The sequence below is a fragment of the Triticum urartu genome, chromosome 6, assembly GCF_003073215.2.
Source record: "Triticum urartu cultivar G1812 chromosome 6, Tu2.1, whole genome shotgun sequence".
In the NCBI taxonomy this organism is placed as follows: Eukaryota; Viridiplantae; Streptophyta; class Magnoliopsida; order Poales; family Poaceae; genus Triticum; species Triticum urartu.
This window is the reverse complement of record NC_053027.1, coordinates 98,466,141-98,484,043: the sequence shown is the minus strand read 5'-3', so window position 1 is coordinate 98,484,043 and position 17,903 is coordinate 98,466,141.

The following is a 17,903-nucleotide window of genomic DNA, read 5'->3' as shown; positions in this document are numbered from 1 at the left end:
TGTCCCGCCTCGCTGCGAGAGCAGCCGACATGTCCCGCTGCACGGAAGTAGCAGCACAGAGGTCCCGCCGTGTCGCTGAAGCAGCACGGAGGTCCCGTCGCGTCGTCGATGCAGCAGACTGGTCCGGCCGCGCCGCAGAAGCAGCAGAGATGTCCCGCCGCGCCGTGGCAGCCTGGGAAAATTTCTCACAGGCACGCGATGACTGTTACAGGCGCATGCATGCGATCATCCATAGACAGACGGATCAGATCTCCCGCTCGGCGAGGTTGCAGGACGACATGGTAGCCTTGTTTGAACAGGCTACCGGCGTCATCTGGCAACTAAGGGAGGGCAATGAGAGGCTCCGGGCCGAGCGTGACCTGCTGAGGGAGAAGATCGTCCGAACTGCAGACCTGCAGGAGGAGACTAGTGCCTTGTTGAAGAAACTTATGGACGAGAATGACATGCTCCACAACGAGCGCCAAAGGCTGGTGGAGGAATTCGTGGATGTTCTCAAGCAGCGTCTTGAGGACACGAAAGAGCTCATTACCGCTCGCCGCGGAGACTAGTTTCCTGGTTTCTTTTGATGTAATAATCGGTTTAGGATGTGGATTGTGTCATCGGTTGTGAAATGTTGGGTTCTAGCACGGATGTTTGGCCTTTGTTGGCCTCTTGGGATGTTGCGATTTCAATCTGGTAGCTTTTAGTCCTTCGTGTTAGGCTGGATTTGTGTTGAACTTCTTGTGAATTGTGGTGGTTTTCAGTAATGAAAATCGGAAGGGGAAAGCCCTTCTTTGATCAAAAAAAATTTTAATCGTCCTTATATATTCATCAGTCTTGCTATAAGTCACAGTAGATGCTATATAGGTCCGTCGGATCTTACATCAAGATCCGTGCTTTCAGATTTTCTTTTTTCTCTCTTAAATCTCAGTCGAGTGAGACATAGCCACGCCATTAAACAGAGGCTCGGTCACCATTAATGGAGACCTTGGGAGAGAGGTGGACGGCAGATGGAGGTCAAAGGGCTCTCCTCCCGATAAGCACGCGCAGGGGTCTGATCGCACGCCTCTCGTACTCAAATAGCTACCCTGCACGTCGCCTCCTAGCTAATAAAAAAGGGGACGCGTGGCGGCACGTAAATGGTACTAGTAAGTAGAACACCCACGGTTTCAATAATACTTGTGTTTCCGATTGTAATGTGACAACACTTCTTCCAAAATGACTTTGTTGATTGTTAATGTGTGCACCTTCGCAAATCGGACTACAAATTTACCACAGCATGTTGGTGCCATGTCATGGCACCAAGCCAAGTTTCATTATTTTCATGCGTGTTTTGGATTTACAGGAATTAAAAAACTAAGTTTCTCAATGTTTCCACCCCAGCCACGACGCCCAGAATTTTGAATTTCATTCCCATTTCTTGCATGGAACCTAGAAATTTACCCGAGGACACACATGTGATTTTTCAACCAACTTTGGTGCACTGGAACATGTGCTTGTATTTCAAATTTGAATTATGCACACAAAGGTGACACGTTCCCTCCCAGAACCATGAGCCTTCTTGAGAGAAGCTTCGATTTGCAAGAAGCTTATACCAAAATTTGTTCCTATTCGGCCAATTTTTTTTACCACGGCATGGTACTACCATGACATGACACCATGCCAAGTTTCATGATTTTAAAACCAAGTTTCTCAATGTTATTCGACCGAGCCACGATGCCCAGATGTTTGAATTTTATTCTCATTTTTTGCATGGGACCTACTCCCTCCTTCCATCTATATAGGGCCTAATGTGTTTTTCAAGACAGCCTTTGACTATTGACAAGATTAATAGCACATGAGATGTATACTATGCAAATTATATTATTGGAAGCTCCTTTGACATACAAAATTGAAGGTATGCTTTGTGTAAGTTGCATGTCATATATTATTGCTCTAACGTTTGGTCAAAGTTAGCCTCGAAAAACGCATTAGGACCTATATGCATGAGAGGAGTCGACTTCGAGAGAACGTGTTTGTTCGAGAGACACCGAGGAAGACTACTATATATCGATGGTGCATGTAGGCGGGAATTAAACTAAGGGATGGTCTTATTGGTTTCGGGGATATAGGGGAAGAGTGAGAGGCGGGGGGGTAGCTAGAAGGAGATTGTTAAGTGTGAGTGTGTGTTTTACCCATCTAGGCGGAAGTTATGTGCACAAAAGAGGAGAACGATTCGATGTGGAGTTAGGATTGAGGGTAATTAACTACGTATGGAGACATAGAGACCTTGAACGTGCATGTGTGAGAGGTATACATGTATATGTGGGATGTGTGTGTGTGCACGCGCGCATGATCGAGATAAAAGAAAGAAGACATAAGTCATAAGATCAACGTCATGGGAGAGACGGATCGGTATGACAATATGCATGCATGTGAGAATGCATGGAAGAAGTCCCAACAATTGAGCATGTGTTTTTGTCTTTACGAGATAGTGGCATGGGCTGGAGCATGCATCTATGGCGAGCAGAGGGAGTGAGGCGCAACGATTGTGCAAAAGAGACCAACCTATAAATGCATATGTATGGAGAGACATATATAGTGTGGGTGATAGGAAGCAAGACTCCGTGCGAGAAAGAAATGTTGACGGAGAAACTACAGATAGATACAGAGATGGAGATGCTAGCTAGAGGGACATCCGCTAGTTTGGGTGTTGGAGATGACCGTCGGGTGGTTCAAAGGGTGAAGTTATATATGTGTGTGAGAGGGCACTTGACTGCATGTAGAGAGAAACATATGTAGTGTGCGTGATAGGAATCAAGAGTGAGGGCGAGAAAGAAGGTTGATGGAGAAACAGATAAATAGAAAGATAAACATGCTAGCTAGTGTGCGTTAGTGATAGGAGTTGACTGGATCAGAAGGCTGGGTTATGTGTGTGGGTGTGAGAGAGATAGAGAGAGGGTGCGTGGGAGTCACATACAAACAGATATCAAAGAGAAATGAGATCCAGAGAGACGGAGTTTTATGTCTGCGAGAGAGAAAGATATTTCACAACGAGAGTGATAGCTAGAGAGACATACGAGGGAACGCAAGATATCTCTAGGGAGAGAGGGTGTTTGAGCGACATACAAGAGAACAATGGAGAAATATGAGACCCCGGGAGACAGAGTTTGTGTTTGTGTGTGAGAAAGAGATATTGAAGAGGAAGAGTCGTAGGTTCTCATATCTAAGGAGCGAAAGACATCTCTGTATGAGGGGTGTGCGAGTGGCACACATGTGAATAGTAGAGAGAAATGAGACCCCGGGAGACAAAGTTTTGTGTTTGTGTGAGAGAAAGAGATTCCATATGGAGAATCATAGTTAGAGACACATAGCAGGGAGCGAGCTACACTTAGAGAGAGATAGAGTGATGAAGGTCGAGGGAGAGAGTACCGTCAGTGTGTTACGAAGATAAAAGACCATTGTCGACATACAGGTAGCACGAGAGATACCTGAGAGACGATGAACGCGTATAGGTCCAGAGAGATAGTCCTATATAAGCATGAGTGATAGCTATATGAGACAAATATCTAGATTAAAGGGGATTCAAATATTTAAACTGGAGATCACGACATCGATAATATCATAACGTAAATTGGTGTATCAAACATGCATATTCATTTGAATTTGGGCACACGTGTAATGTTATATAGTTTATCAATATTGGTGATCCATAGATTCTTCAGTTACAAACAATGCATGGTTTATATGTAATTAATGTCTAAACGGGATTACACTATATGTTGCATGTGTGAAACACATTATACATGTTTGAGAAGTAAAAAAACCCGCATGAAACACACATTAATTGGAGATAGTTAGCGAGGAATGCATACATTGGGTTTCAACATAAAGTGGTTTCATATATTTGAAAATCCAAATTGATGGATACAACCTTATGAATCTGAGATCATGCCATTTGTAAACCATATTTATGTATAAATGGTGTTGTGCTTTTGAAAGTATATATAAAAAATGATGTATATAGAATGTAATTCCAATTGAAAATGGATCCCGACCAAAAAAAATAGAATACAAACGGGATTCGAATTGAGTTGGCACGGTAAACGTGCACTCTGCAAAATTTGAACGAAGCGGGGAAAGTCGCAGTAACCGCCCGAAACCAAAATCTGCGAGATGGAAATCACTACTGCCTATCCCTGCCACGCAAAGCCTATATGCAGGATATCTATAGGTTTTCATAGGGGTAGGTTTGTAATTTCACCCAAACATGACGTAACCGCCTCTCACCCGGATTCATACACGGTGGGCGCCAAAACACAGTGTGTCCTCGGCCGAAATCGACTCCCTCCCTGATTCATATTCATACACGGTGGGCGCCAAAAACAAACTCTCGTCGGCAAATATTCGGTGTATGCGAGATTACCGTCCTATCCCCAACCGACTAGTGTTGCTGTGATGTAGTAGAAATTTGAAATAGGGGCTAAGTTTGTAAATTTCCTCGCATTTGAGACAAGCGCGCCCTGAATACATGGTTCCCCCTTCCTCTCTACCTCCCTTTTCCCCATTCATACTCCATGGGCGCCAAAACACCCTCTCAATCCCACCCTCCACCGTCCGCCGCCGTCCGCCACCCCATCCACCGCCGTCCTCCTCCACCATGCCGGAGCTGATACCCCAACACCGCCGTTCATTACAAGATATCGACCTCACTCATCCACGGCTTCGGACCGGGATCCTTGCATCCCGTCCTCTCGCTTCATCCCCGCCGTCGTCACCTTGACGGCGCCGCTCTATGACCGTTCTCGTCACCGCCCCGCCACCACCGTCTACCCTCCTAGAATCTGCTTCCACGCCTGCCGACAGCCATCGCTACCGAGCACCGTCAAATTCTCAGGCAGATGCTACACGGCGCCGCACCAAAGGCGGTACTCTTTCGTATCTGCTCAACTTATTTATCGCAGCAAGAAATAGATCACCACTGCTTTACTCTGATTTCTTGTCTTGGTGCGAGTTGCCTTTTGTCCGGTTTGCACTTCAGATCGCCATGGCACGCTCAACACCATACTCGCAATGCTTATGGTTTTCCCTTTTATATTCCACACTAGTTAAATCACTAGACTAAATTTACAGAATCGGGTCAGTCAATTTTTCAGAGCTCGCCGGAGTTCGCCGGTGCGATTGAAGGGCCTCGGGTGGTTGTGGGCCTCAGCCGAACGAGAAAACTTGACGCAGGTGGGGGTTGGGGGGGTGGGGGTGGGGGTGGCGGAGGAACACAGGCGGTGGGGGCCGGTGTCGTGGATCTAAGACTGACAGTAGAATGGGGGTAGGTATGAGGAGGCAAGATCCTAGCTATGGAGTAGTTGTACACACGAGTTTTACGAGTTCAGGCCCTTCTCGGACGAAGTAATAGCCCTACGTCTCGGTGCCCTAAGGCGGTCGACTGGATTATACGTGTGTGTGTGTGTGTGTGTTTACAAAAGTGCGAACCCCTGTCCCAGAGGAGGGGGTGGCTTATATAGAGTGCGCCAGGACCCCAGCTCCCCTCCATTACACAGGGTTCAATGTTCATAAAGGTGGGGCGTTACTGGTAACGCCTACAATAAAGTGTTATAAATTCCCATAATGCTATGGTTTAAGTCACGACCGTTGCAGAGTGGAGGGCTTCTCGTCTTCTGGTGGTCGAGTGTCTTCAAGGTGGTCGAGTGTCTTCAAGGAAGTCGAAGTGAGCACATCTTCATGGTCGAGTGGATGATATTTTCTCTTCGACTGCTTCTGATTCTTTGTAAAGATGTCCTCGGGGAGGGTATGCTGGACAGGTCCATGACCCTACCCTAGGTACATAGCTTCATCATTAGCCCCCGAATGGATCAGGGTTCGAATGAGGAAGGGGTTGAGAACACTTCCGACCCACTCTTTGTGCTATGAATATGCCTTGTCCTGAAACAATGAGTTGAGGAGACGACGTCGACTCCTTTCTCAGTCGCCTTGGTCCATTCTTGGTTGTTGTCGAGTGAACTTTCATGGTTGAATTCCAAATGATGATGTAGAGGGTGTTTGTCTTCAGTCTGACAGGTTGTTCCACTCTCCGCGGATCTCGCGGGATTCAAATTTTGGGAAGCGTGCCAGACGGGAGGAAATGAGGTCACGGGACGGATTAGGTAAGTCTCCTCGATCCCCGTGCCACCTTTTTCGCCACATACTGCGCGCGCGACTGTTGCGGGATTTGTTTAGATTGCTTGGGTCCACTAGTCAGCCACTCGGCGGAAGGTCTTATAAAAGGTCTCGGCCAGGCCTCTGCTCCGCACGCCACCATTCTCTCTTCTCTTTCTCTCGATCTCTCCGCCACTCTCGCTTCCGCCTCGTCGCCGAACCTCCGCTCGAGCTCGATCTGCCACCATGGGGAAGGATAAGACGGCGGCGCTGGAACGTGCGAAGAAGGCGACCGCGAAGGCGAAGGGCAAGCGGACCAGCCGGGGCGGATCCTCGTCAAGGTCCGGCCTGCCGGCGGGCTGGATCCAGGGCGACTGGGTCCGCTCGGCAATCACACAGGACGACCTCGACGACCTGGTGGAGGGGGGATTGATCCCCCACAAGTCGGCTCGGCTCCCGGGGGACAAAATTGAGCCACGGCCTAGAGAGGGTGAGTGTGTCCTCCTAGCAACCCACGTAGATCGTGGATTCTCTCTGCCTCCTCACCCTTTCTTCCGGGGTTTTTTGAACTTCTTTGGGGCTCAGCTCCACCATTTCACTCCGAACACCATAGTCTATCTGGCCGCTTTCGTGTCCATGTGCGAAAACTTCTTGGGCTGTCGACCGCAATGGGGGCTTTTCAAACACATCTTCACTTGCCGTTCCCAGTCGGTCAAAAAGGCCAAGTCGAGTGACGAGAGGACGTGGGTGATCCAGATGTGCGGTGGTCTAGGGATCCAGGTGAGGAGCAAGAGTACTTTCCCAGCAGTGATCCTTCCTGACTCGGTCCGGGGCTGGCAGTCGACTTGGTTTTACTGCAAGGATCAGCCAACCCCTGGCCAGTCGACTGGACTTCCTCCTTTCTCCTTGGCTCGAGTGGAGAAGCCTGCTCCCCTGAAGGTAGTTCCAGAAGAGAAGGCACAGGTCAAGGATCTGGTCGAACGGGTCGTCCAGCTTGTCCGCGACGGAGTGACCGGGATGGATCTGCTAGAGGTCTTTCTCGGTCGATGCATCCAACCTCTTCAGGCGCGCGATCATCCGATGTGGATGTACTCTGGGCTCGAAGATACCACTCGGATCCACCCAGAGGAGGTCAGCGAGGATATCTTGGAGAACTGGTTGAGGGGAATCACTGGCAACAAAGACAACCCTCGGGGATCCAGGAGGGTGATTCCATTCGACAACTCGCACCAGCCGGAGCAGGTATATTTCTGTTTTATCAAGTATCTTTCCGATTCACCACGTGATGTCCCGTTTGTGGTCGACTGAATGTCTTTTGATTGTTATCCTTTCAGGCCCTCATTGAAATGTACTCGATGCCCAACGGAGTGCAGGACCCCGGCGCTGAAGAAGAAGGGAGCGGGGGCGAGAGCGGCGAGGAGCATTCGGAAGCCGAGGAGGATGAGGAGAGCGATGAATCGACCGATGAGGAAGAAGTCGACTCGCCTCCTTGCAGGGAGAGGAGGTCCAAGCACACTCATGACCCGGCACGCGCTCCGGACTTGGTGGCTGCGCCGATCAGGCAATCCTCGAAGCGCCCCAGGACGTCTTCCCCGACGCCGACTGAGAAGCCTCCAAAGCAATCCAAGGTCACGCCGCTTCCAGCGCCGAAAGTGCCGAAAGCCATCTCTTCCAAACCGCCCAAAGCTTTGCCTCGGATCAAGTGACCGTTCCTACTATCTTCGGGTAACCATTTGACTTGTCCTTTATGTGGATTCAATTAACTGGGTGTAACCGATTGAATGCGGGCCTTTGCAGTGCTGCTACGTCAGGGACCTCTTCATACCAGTATCTGGACGAGGAAATGGAGGATGCGGTGACCTCTAACCCAGGTATGAACTCTTGCGATTTCGATTCTTGATCCTTTTAGGGTCGAGTGGTTCACTTGGAGTCGACTGTTCTGTCTTGCAGCTCCACCGAACATCATTGACCTTCCGGACGACGACGAAGATGTGGCTCCTAAGCCTAGGAAGAGCAAGAAGGTAACAGCTGGCAGGGTGGCTCGGTAGGAACCAACTGCAACGCCTCCCGTCTGTCAAGCTGAAGATGCGGGCAGGGCCGCTGTGACGTTCGCTGCACCCTTGCCGAGTGGGCACCCCACGCGGTTGACCGCGCCTGTGGTTCCTTCAGCTATCCAACTCCACACCACGGAGCCTCAAGCAGCTGCACCTGGGTCGTCTTCACATTTTTTCACCAGCTACCCCGTCCCAGACAACCAGTCGGAAGCGGCTGCGGAAGCCATCTGACAGGCTGATATGATGATGGAGCGGGTGAAGATAGTGCACGAGAGGAGTCAGGCTGCCTACGACGCTAGTGCCGCTCTTCGGGCCAACGTCGAGGTGAGTAGACTTTCCGACTGTTTTTGTTCTCGAAAAATCTTCTTCTACACAATCTCCTATTGTTCGCGTTGAATTAGAGCACCCACTGGGTGTTGCTGTCGTTTTTGGTAGTTTCGCTCTTACACTCGGTCTGGGCGAGTGGGAGCAGAACCGGTGGGGGCACGCCAAGTGCACCCACTGGGTGTAGTCCCCGAGACTGTGGTCGATTGCTGGCAGTCGACTGTGGTCTGAGTTCTTCTTTTCTTGACGGCACAATTGTTCTTTCTCTCTCTCTGTTTTACTCCTTGCACTCGACTCCGGCGGGCCGGGCGAGTGAGATCAGAACCGGTGGGGGCACGCCAAGTGCACCCACTGGGTGTAGTCCCCAAGACCGCGGTCGACTGCTAGCAGTCGACTGGGGTCTGAACAGCTTGTTGTCCACTTCTTTAGGTTTTATTCATTCGTAAATGAACTGCTTTCGAACCTATCGATTGACCTGTCTCTTGCCTCCTGCAGAAGTCTTGTACTCTTATCTCCAAGTTTGCCGAACTCGAAGAGAAGCAGAGGCAACTCAACTTAAACTTGGAATTGGCTCAACAAAATCTGAAAAAATCTCAAGACGAGGCCGCTGGTATGGAAGGTAACTGATTGCCGACTGAATTTCAATATATCTCTTTGATCTCTTTTTTGATTCGATTATTTCTTTTGCAGAGAAAATGAAGTTGGCTCTGGACAAGAAGAACTCAGACCTTGCCGCCGTGCAAAAAGCAGCCCAAGACAAAACCGCTCTCGCAGAGAAGAAGCTTGCTTTAGTCGGAACGCTTGAAGGAGGGGTGACTAGACTGACATCTTGTCTTAATGAAGCTAACCGCGAAGTGACCAGCCTGAAGAAGGATAAGGTCGCGCTGAACGAAAAGTTGGAGTCTGCGATCCGCAAGAGGAATGACACAGAAGCTTATCTGAGGACCCTCGCCAAGAAGCTTTATCTCGTGCTGGGAGGTATTTCTTTTAATCTGACTGTGTTGATGTTTGCTATCGGATTTTGCTCGGTTGATTGAACTGACTCTTGGCTGCAGAACTTTGTCAAGACTTTGACGAAGAAACTGGGAGGGTCGAGACGGGTCTGGACCCTATCGCTTCCCCGGTCTGCGACGAAACTGCGATGAATGTGCTCCGACTGGAGTCCCGTATCGCCAGCGCCACAAGCTACCTCGCACGCCTGAAGGAGGTTGTCTCTCGAATCGACTCAACGCTTTGGCCGGAGGCGACACTTCAGAATGATCTGGAATCTCTGATGACTCGACTGAACGAGATCCCTGACCGAGTGCAAGAATGGAAGAAATCCTCCGCCCGGTGTGGTGCTGACATGGCGCTGTCCCTGGTGCGAGTCCATTGCAAGGAGGTTCGTGAAGACAAGCTGGCTACGATCAAAGTCGCTAACACCAAAAAGCACGACTTCTAGTCCTTCATGGAGACTTTCATTGCTGCCGCCACTCGGATCGCTGATGGGATCGATCTAGACTCATTCGTGGAGCCTGCCAGTCCTCCTCCGGCTGAGTGAACAATCTTATGAAACTTGGATACACTTTAAATTTGCCTCGGAATGCCGAGTGGTTTCTGTAACCGTTAAACTCCTTCGGGCTTGGTGCCCGAGTACTTTTGATTCGCTGCTTGGAACCTTTTAGTATTTATCTGAATTTGGTTTATCTCCGAATGTGCTTGTGTTTGCCTTCGGATGGACTTTGCTTGCTGCACCTCTTCGTCCTTGCGGATAGGGATGGAGCGGACGTTGTATTTGTGCCGCAGCTCCGAAGGAGAAGGTGGCAGTCGACCTTCACCTCGTCTTCCTTGCGGATAGGGATGGAGCGGACGTTGTATTAGTGCCGCAGCTCCGAAGAAGAAGGTTGCAGTCGACCTGCACCTTGTCGTCCTTACGGATAGGGATGGGTCTCAAACTTAGGCGAGTACTGGACTGCAGCTAAGCCCCCGAGTGGGAGGATTGCTCTCCACTCGGTAGGATTTTTCCAAACTTAGGCGAGTGCTGGACTGCCATTAAGCCTCTTAGTGAGAGAACTTAGGCGAGTGCTCAACTGCAGCTAAGCCCTCGAGTGGGCGGACTGCTCTCCACTCGGTAGGATTTTTTCAAACTTAGGCGAGTGCTCGACTGCAGCTAAGCCCCCGAGTGGGAGGACTGCTCTCCGCTCGGTAGGATTTTTTCAAACTTAGGCGAGTGCTGGACTGCCGTTAAGCCTCTTAGTGAGAGAACTTAGGCAAGTGCTCGACTGCAGCTAAGCCCCCGAGTGGGAGGACTGCTCTCCACTCGGTGGGAATTTTTCAAACTTAGGCGAGTGCTGGACTGCCGTTAAGCCTCTTAGTGAGGGAACTTAGGCGAGTGCTCGACTGCAGCTAAGCCCACGAGTGGGAGGATTGCTCTCCACTCAGTAGGATTTTTCCAAACTTAGGCGAGTGCTGGACTGCCGTTAAGCCTATTATTGAGAGAACTTAGGCGAGTGCTCGACTGCAGCTAAGCCCCCGAGTGGGAGGACTGCTCTCCACACGGTAGGATTTTTTCAAACTTAGGCGAGTGCTGGACTGCCGTTAAGCCTCTTAGTGAGAGAACTTAGGCGAGTGCTCGACTGCATCTAAGCCCCCGAGTGGGAGGACTGCTCTCCACTCGGTGGGATTTTTTCAAACTTAGGCGAGTGCTGGACTGTCGTTAAGCCTCTTAGTGAGGGAACTTAGGCGAGTGCTCGACTGCAGCTAAGCCCCCGAGTGGGAGGATTGCTCTCCACTCGGTAGGATTTTTCCAAACTTAGGCGAGTGCTGGACTGCCGTTAAGCCTCTTAGTGAGAGAACTTAGGCGAGTGCTCGACTGCAACTAAGCCCCCGAGTGGGAGGATTGCTCTCCACTCGGTAGGATTTTTCCAAACTTAAGTGAGTGCTGGACTGCCGTTAAGCCTCTTAGTGAGAGAACTTAGGCGAGTGCTCGACTGCAGCTAAGCCCCCGAGTGGAAGGATTGCTCTTCACTTGGTAGGATTTTTTCGAATTTAGGCGGAACGGATTCGCGACTAAGCCCACCCACTAGGGGATTTCAGGAGTAAATAAGAACAACACGATCGAATGAGAGAACCGTAAGCTCTTGTCTTTGATAAACGAATTACAAAAGGTGTTGCTTATTAAATTTTATTCGAACAAGTGTTTAAGTATAAAAGGGGCATAGCAGCTACGCGTTCCAAGCCTGTGGCTCGTCTTTCTGATGCTCGATACTGTAAAGATGGTATGCTCCGTTGTGGAGAACTTTGGTGACTATGAAGGGGCCTTCCCAAGTTGGAGCGAGCTTGTGTGGTTTCTGCTGATCCACTTGAAGAACCAAGTCTCCTTCTTGAAAGGCCCGACCCCTCACATTCCTGGCGTGGAATCGACGCAAATCTTGCTGATAAATGGTCGAGCGGATCAAGGCCATCTCTCTTTCCTCCTCTAAGAGATCGACTGAATCTTGTCGGGCCTGCTCTGCTTCTGCTTCGGAGAAGAGTTCAACTCGGGGTGCGTTGTGGAGCAAGTCACTTGGCAGAACAGCTTCGGCTCCATAGACTAAGAAGAAAGGAGTTCTTCTAGTCGACTAATTAGGAGTTGTCCTTAAACCCCACAGAACTGACAAAAGTTCATCAACCCAAGCACCTGTTGCGTGTTTGAGATCACGCATCAGTCGGGGCTTCAGTCCTTTGAGAATTAGGCCATTGGCTCTTTCTGCTTGTCCGTTCGACTGCGGGTGAGCAACAGAAGCATAGTCGACTCGAGTGCCCTGAGAGGCGCAGAAAATTCTGAACTCATCGGAATCGAAGTTCGATCCGTTGTCCGTGATGATGCTGTGTGGGACTCCATATCGGAACGTCAATTCTCTGATAAAACTGACAGCGGTGCTAGCGTCAAGGTTCTTGATGGGTTTAGCTTCGATCCATTTGGTAAACTTGTCGACTGCAACGAGCACGTGAGTGAAACCGCTTCTACCGGTCCTCAGCGGTCCAACCATATCCAGTCCCCAAACAGCGAAGGGCCAGACGAGGGGGATGGTCTTCAGGGCTGACGCTGGCTTGTGAGACATATCGGAGTAAAATTGACAGCCTTCACATCTGTCGACTATATCTTTCGCCATCTCATTTGCTCGTGGCCAATAGAATCCAGCTCGGTATGCTTTAGCCATGATGGCCCGAGAGGACGCATGGTGACCACAGGTCCCCGAGTGGATGTCATTGAGGATCATTCGACCTTCTTCTGGTGTTATGCACTTCTGACCGACTCCAGTCACACTTTCTCTGAACAGCTGCCCTCTTATCACAGTAAAAGCTTTAGATCGGCGGACGATCTGTCGAGCTTCTTCTTCATCCTCTGGGAGCTCTTTCCTAAGGATGTACGTAATGTAGGGCACCGTCCAGTCGGGAGTAATGGCCAGAACCTCCATGATTAGGTCGACCACAGCTGGGAGCTCGACTTCAGTCGGATCCGTGGCGCTCTTCGGTTGTGGGGGCTCTTCAATGAAAGGGTCTTCCTGAACTATCGGCGTGTGAATATGCTCCAAGATAACATTGCTGGGAATGGCCTCTCTCTTGGAACCTATCTTTGCCAATTCATCGGCTGCTTTATTTTTCAATCGGGGGATGTGGTGGAGTTCTAACCCCTCGAACTTCTTCTCAAGCTTTCTCACCGCGTTGCAGTAACTATTCATGGCTGGGCTTCTGACGTCCCACTCCTTCATCACTTGATTAACTACCAAATCTGAGTCGCCATAGACCATGAGGCGACGGACGCCGAGTGAGATGGCCATGCGCAACCCATACAGGAGTGCTTCATACTCTGCTTCATTGTTGGAGGAATCAAAGTGAATCTGGAGGACATATCTGAGCTTGTCTCCTCGGGGGGATACCAGAACTACTCCAGCACCAGAACCGTTCAACATCTTGGATCCGTCAAAGAACATGGTCCAGTGCTCCGAGTGAACTTGAGTCGGCAGTTGCTGTTCGATCCACTCGGCGAGGAAATCTGCTATTGCTTGGGACTTGATAGCTTTCTTTGCCTCAAACTTGATATCCAAGGGAAGGAGTTCAATCGCCCATTTTGCCACTCGACCAATTGCATCCCTGTTGTGCAGAATCTCTGACAATGGAGCGTCGCTGACGACTGTAACAGAGTGATCTGAGAAGTAGTGTGCAACCTTCTTCGTGGTCATGTAAATTCCATAGACAAGCTTCTGATAGTGAGGATATCTCTGCTTTGACGAGGTCAGGACTTCAGAAATATAATAAACTGGCGGTTGAACTTTGTACGCTTTTCCTTCTTCTTCCTGCTCGACCGTAAGTACTGTACTGGCGATTTGTCCAGTGTTTGCTATATAAAGCAAAAGAGGCTCTTTGCTGATTGGAGCAGCAAGCACCGGCTGGGTGGAAAGCAGGGCTTTTAGCTCTGCAAATGATGTATCAGCTTCTGGAGTCCACTCGAACGCATCTGATTTCTTCATCAATTGGTAAAGAGGCAGGGCCTTTTCACCGAGGCGAGAAATGAATCGACTTAGGGCGGCCAAGCAACCAGTAAGCTTCTGGACATCATGCACACGCACAGGGCATTTCATCCGAAGTATAGCGCCTACTTTCTCTGGGTTAGCATCGATTCCTCGTTCGGAAACAAGAAAACTGAGTAACTTTCTGCCTGGAACTCCAAACGTGCACTTTGATGGATTGAGCTTGATATCATACCTTCTGAAGTTGGCAAAGGTTTCAGCGAGGTCGGTCAGCAGGTCAGAACCTTTACGTGACTTGACCATAATGTCATCCATGTATGCTTCCACATTCCGACTGATCTGAGTGAGCAGGCACTTCTGAATCATTCGCATAAATGTGGCTCCCGCGTTCTTCAAGCCGAATGGCATTGTGACATAACAGAAGCATCCGAATGGGGTGATAAAAGTTGTCTTTATTTCATCGGGTCCGTACAGACGGATCTGGTGGTACCCGGAGTAGGCATCCAAAAAGGACAAACGCTCGCACCCAGCAGTCGAGTCGACTATCTGATCGATGTGAGGGAGAGGGAAGTGATCTTTCGGGCAGGCCCGATTGATATGCTTGAAATCGATGCACATGAGGAGTGAGTCATCTTTCTTTGGGACCATGACAACATTGGCTAACCCCTCGGAGTGGTAAATCTCTTGGATAAACTCAGCTGCCAAAAGCCGAGCCACCTCTTCACCGATTGGTTTTCTTTTCTGGACGGCGGACCGTCGAAGATGCTCTTTGACTGGTTTCACTTTCGGGTCGACTCGCAAACGATGCTCAGCCAGTCCCCTGGGAACACCTGGCATGTCAGAAGGCTTCCATGCAAAGATGTCCCAGTTCTCACGGAGGAACTGGATGAGCGCTTCTTCCTATTTGGAGTTGAGTGTGGTCGAAATGTGGGTCGGAGCTGCATTGGGGTCCATCGGGTGAATGTGAACAGACTTCGTCTTGCCAGACGACTGGAATGCTGAATCCGTGGCTGGCTTCTTGGCTCACAACAAGTCACTCGAGTCTGCATTTTTCTGGTATTCTTGCAATTCTGCCACGGCCATCTGGGCATCGGCGATCTTTGAGCCCTTCTGGAAACACTCTTCCGCATTTTTCTGATTACCAGAGATAGTGATCACTCCTTTGGGACCAGGCATCTTCAGTTTGAGGTACACGTAACAAGGTCGAGCCATGAATCGTGCATAAGCTGGCCTGCCCAGAATTGCATGATACGCACTCTGAAAATCCACGACTTCAAATGTCAACTTTTCTTTGCGGTAATTTTTGGCATCACCGAAAACCACGTCGAGTGCAATCTGACTGAGGGACGCAGCCTTCTTGCCTGGGATGACCCCATGGAAACTCATGTGGCTTTCACTAAGTATGGACATCGGAATGCCCATTCCTTTCAACGTTTCTGCGTACAGAATGTTCAGGCCACTGCCACCGTCCATCAGGACCTTTGTCAGTCGAGTGCCTTCGACCACCGGGTCGACCACCAGCGCTTGCCTCCCAGGGGTGGCGATGTGCGCTGGGTGATTAGACTGGTCGAACATAATGGCAGTCTGCGACCATTTCAAGTAATTGGGTGTCGCCGGAGCGACCATGTTCACTTCTCTGTTCATGACTTTCAATCGACTCTTGTTTTCAACATCAGCAAAAATCATCAGAGTGGAATTCACGTGAGGATAACCATCATCATCTTCCCCTTCACTCTCAGCCTTGTCTGCCTCCTTCTCCTTTTACTTGGGTTGTCTCTCTCGGAACTACTGGATCAGGAGCTGACACTGTCGAGTGGTATGCTTCGGGTAAATGAAATTACCTTCTTCATCTTTTTTGGTGTGGATATGGCACGACAGATCCAACACGTCATTTCCATCTTGATCTTTTACTTTCCTGGGGTTCCACGGCCCTTTGGGCTTCCCCTTGAACTTTCCTTGAACCACAGCCAAGGCCTCACCCAGAGCAGCTGGTTCGGCCTTGCGTTTTTCTTTCCAACTGGAGTTTCCTCCTCCGGCTTCATGGGCGACTGCTTTGTGCTTGCCGCTCCGCAGTCACTCCTCCTCTTCACCATTGGCATACTTGGTGGCGATTTCCATCATCCGAGTCAAAGTCATGTTTCCTGTCCGACCGAATTTCAGATTCAACTCTTGGTACCTGATGCCTTCCTTGAAAGCACAAATTGCCTGATGATCAGACACATCTTCTACTGTGTGGTGTAGGGTGATCCACCTCTGGATATAATCTCTCAAAGTTTCATTCGGTTTCTGGACGCAACACTGTAATTCTGTCAAACCTGCTGGCCGCTTGCAAGTACCCTCAAATGTTCTGACAAACACTCGGGCGAGATCTTCCCAAGTATAGATGATGCCAGGCGCCAACTGATTCAGCCACGCCCTAGCCGAGCCCTCCAACATCAGAGGAATGTGTTTCATGGCCACCTCATCATTGCCGCCACCAATCTGGACAGCCACTCGGTAGTCTTTGAGCCAGGTGTCAGGCTTGGACTCTCTGGTGAACTTACTGACTCCAATCGCCAACCTGAAGTTGGGGGGAATCACTGTAGCTCTGATAGCTCTGCTGAAGCACTCTGGGCCAGAGACATGCACCCAGTTGCTGGTTTGCGGGCCTCTGTCATGGCCATCTCGGTGAGGTCTATTTCTATCGACCAAGCCTTGTACGAGAATAGATCTCGCATCAAAGCCTGGCTCCCTGGGGTCGACTGGAATACCTCTTCCGACGCTGTTAGGGCACCTATCTTCATGTGGCCGCAGCACGTATGACTCACTCCTTGGAGGAGGCGTGGGCACTCGACGGCGACCGTCGCGATCGGCTCGACGATCGTACTGCTCCTGGTTTCTGTACTGACCACGCCGCTCTCCACGTCCCTCACGCCTCGGGGGCGATCTCGGGCTATGGGTCGACTGGACTGTATCTGCGACCACAGAGATGCTATGGATCCTATCCCGCGACTGAGACACGGCCGTATTCTGCTCTCCTGCTGCCCGGAGCAAGGCCCTGATCTGCGCCAGACCTCAGCCGGCTTCTGACTGGGAAGGTTGAATCGACTCTGCTATCCGGGCCGCAGCTGCTAGGTTTTGGATCGGTGTTCGGTATACCTGAGCCGGAGGTGGAAAAAGTTGGCGTCGGCTGGACTCAGGAGCACGTTGACGAGCGTGATCATCGAGTGCGTGCTGTAGGTTCTCCAGCCGAGTGCGCTCAGCCAGATTGGCCAAGCGAGCCTGTTCCAAGGCCTGGGCCTCGGGCGTTTCTCCAACTATAGGAGTATGCAGGGCATCCATGTTTCGGCGATGAAGTTCTTCTCTCTGCTGCGAGGAGAGAGGCTCGGGGCAGTACTCCTCGTGAACGCACGACGGATCACCGTTCCCGTCACCTCCATCTTCACGATCGAAGCCAGGAGGACTAGGTGGTCCATTGACCATCAGGACTTCCGCTGCCGAGTCATTGCTGCCGCACTCGGATGCAGTCTCTACGGAGCCAGTCGACAGATCGAACAGGCCGTAGAGAGACACGTCGGGCTCGAGCGCCGCGACTTGAGGGGTGGCCGACTGGCGGGCCACCGCATGCTTCACCCACCGTTGAACCCTCGACCGGCCGGTGTGCTTGTTCCGGCGGGTCGCAGGGAGGGGGAAGCCATAGGAGTCGACTAGTACTGGGTCGACGGTTGCCGCAGGAGGACGCCACGGACGCACGCGTGAAAGTGCATCGCCCCGCAGGCGGGGAGCGCATCGACGTCGAGTGGTGCCTCCTGAAGCCAAGCGGAGTCGTCGGCGACAAACATGAGCGCACCGAGACGGATCTCGCGGCCCCCAGCCAAACCTCCGCCTGGAACCATGATGATGGGGATCGGAAAAATTGCAACTTCTCCAATAAGTCGCTAAG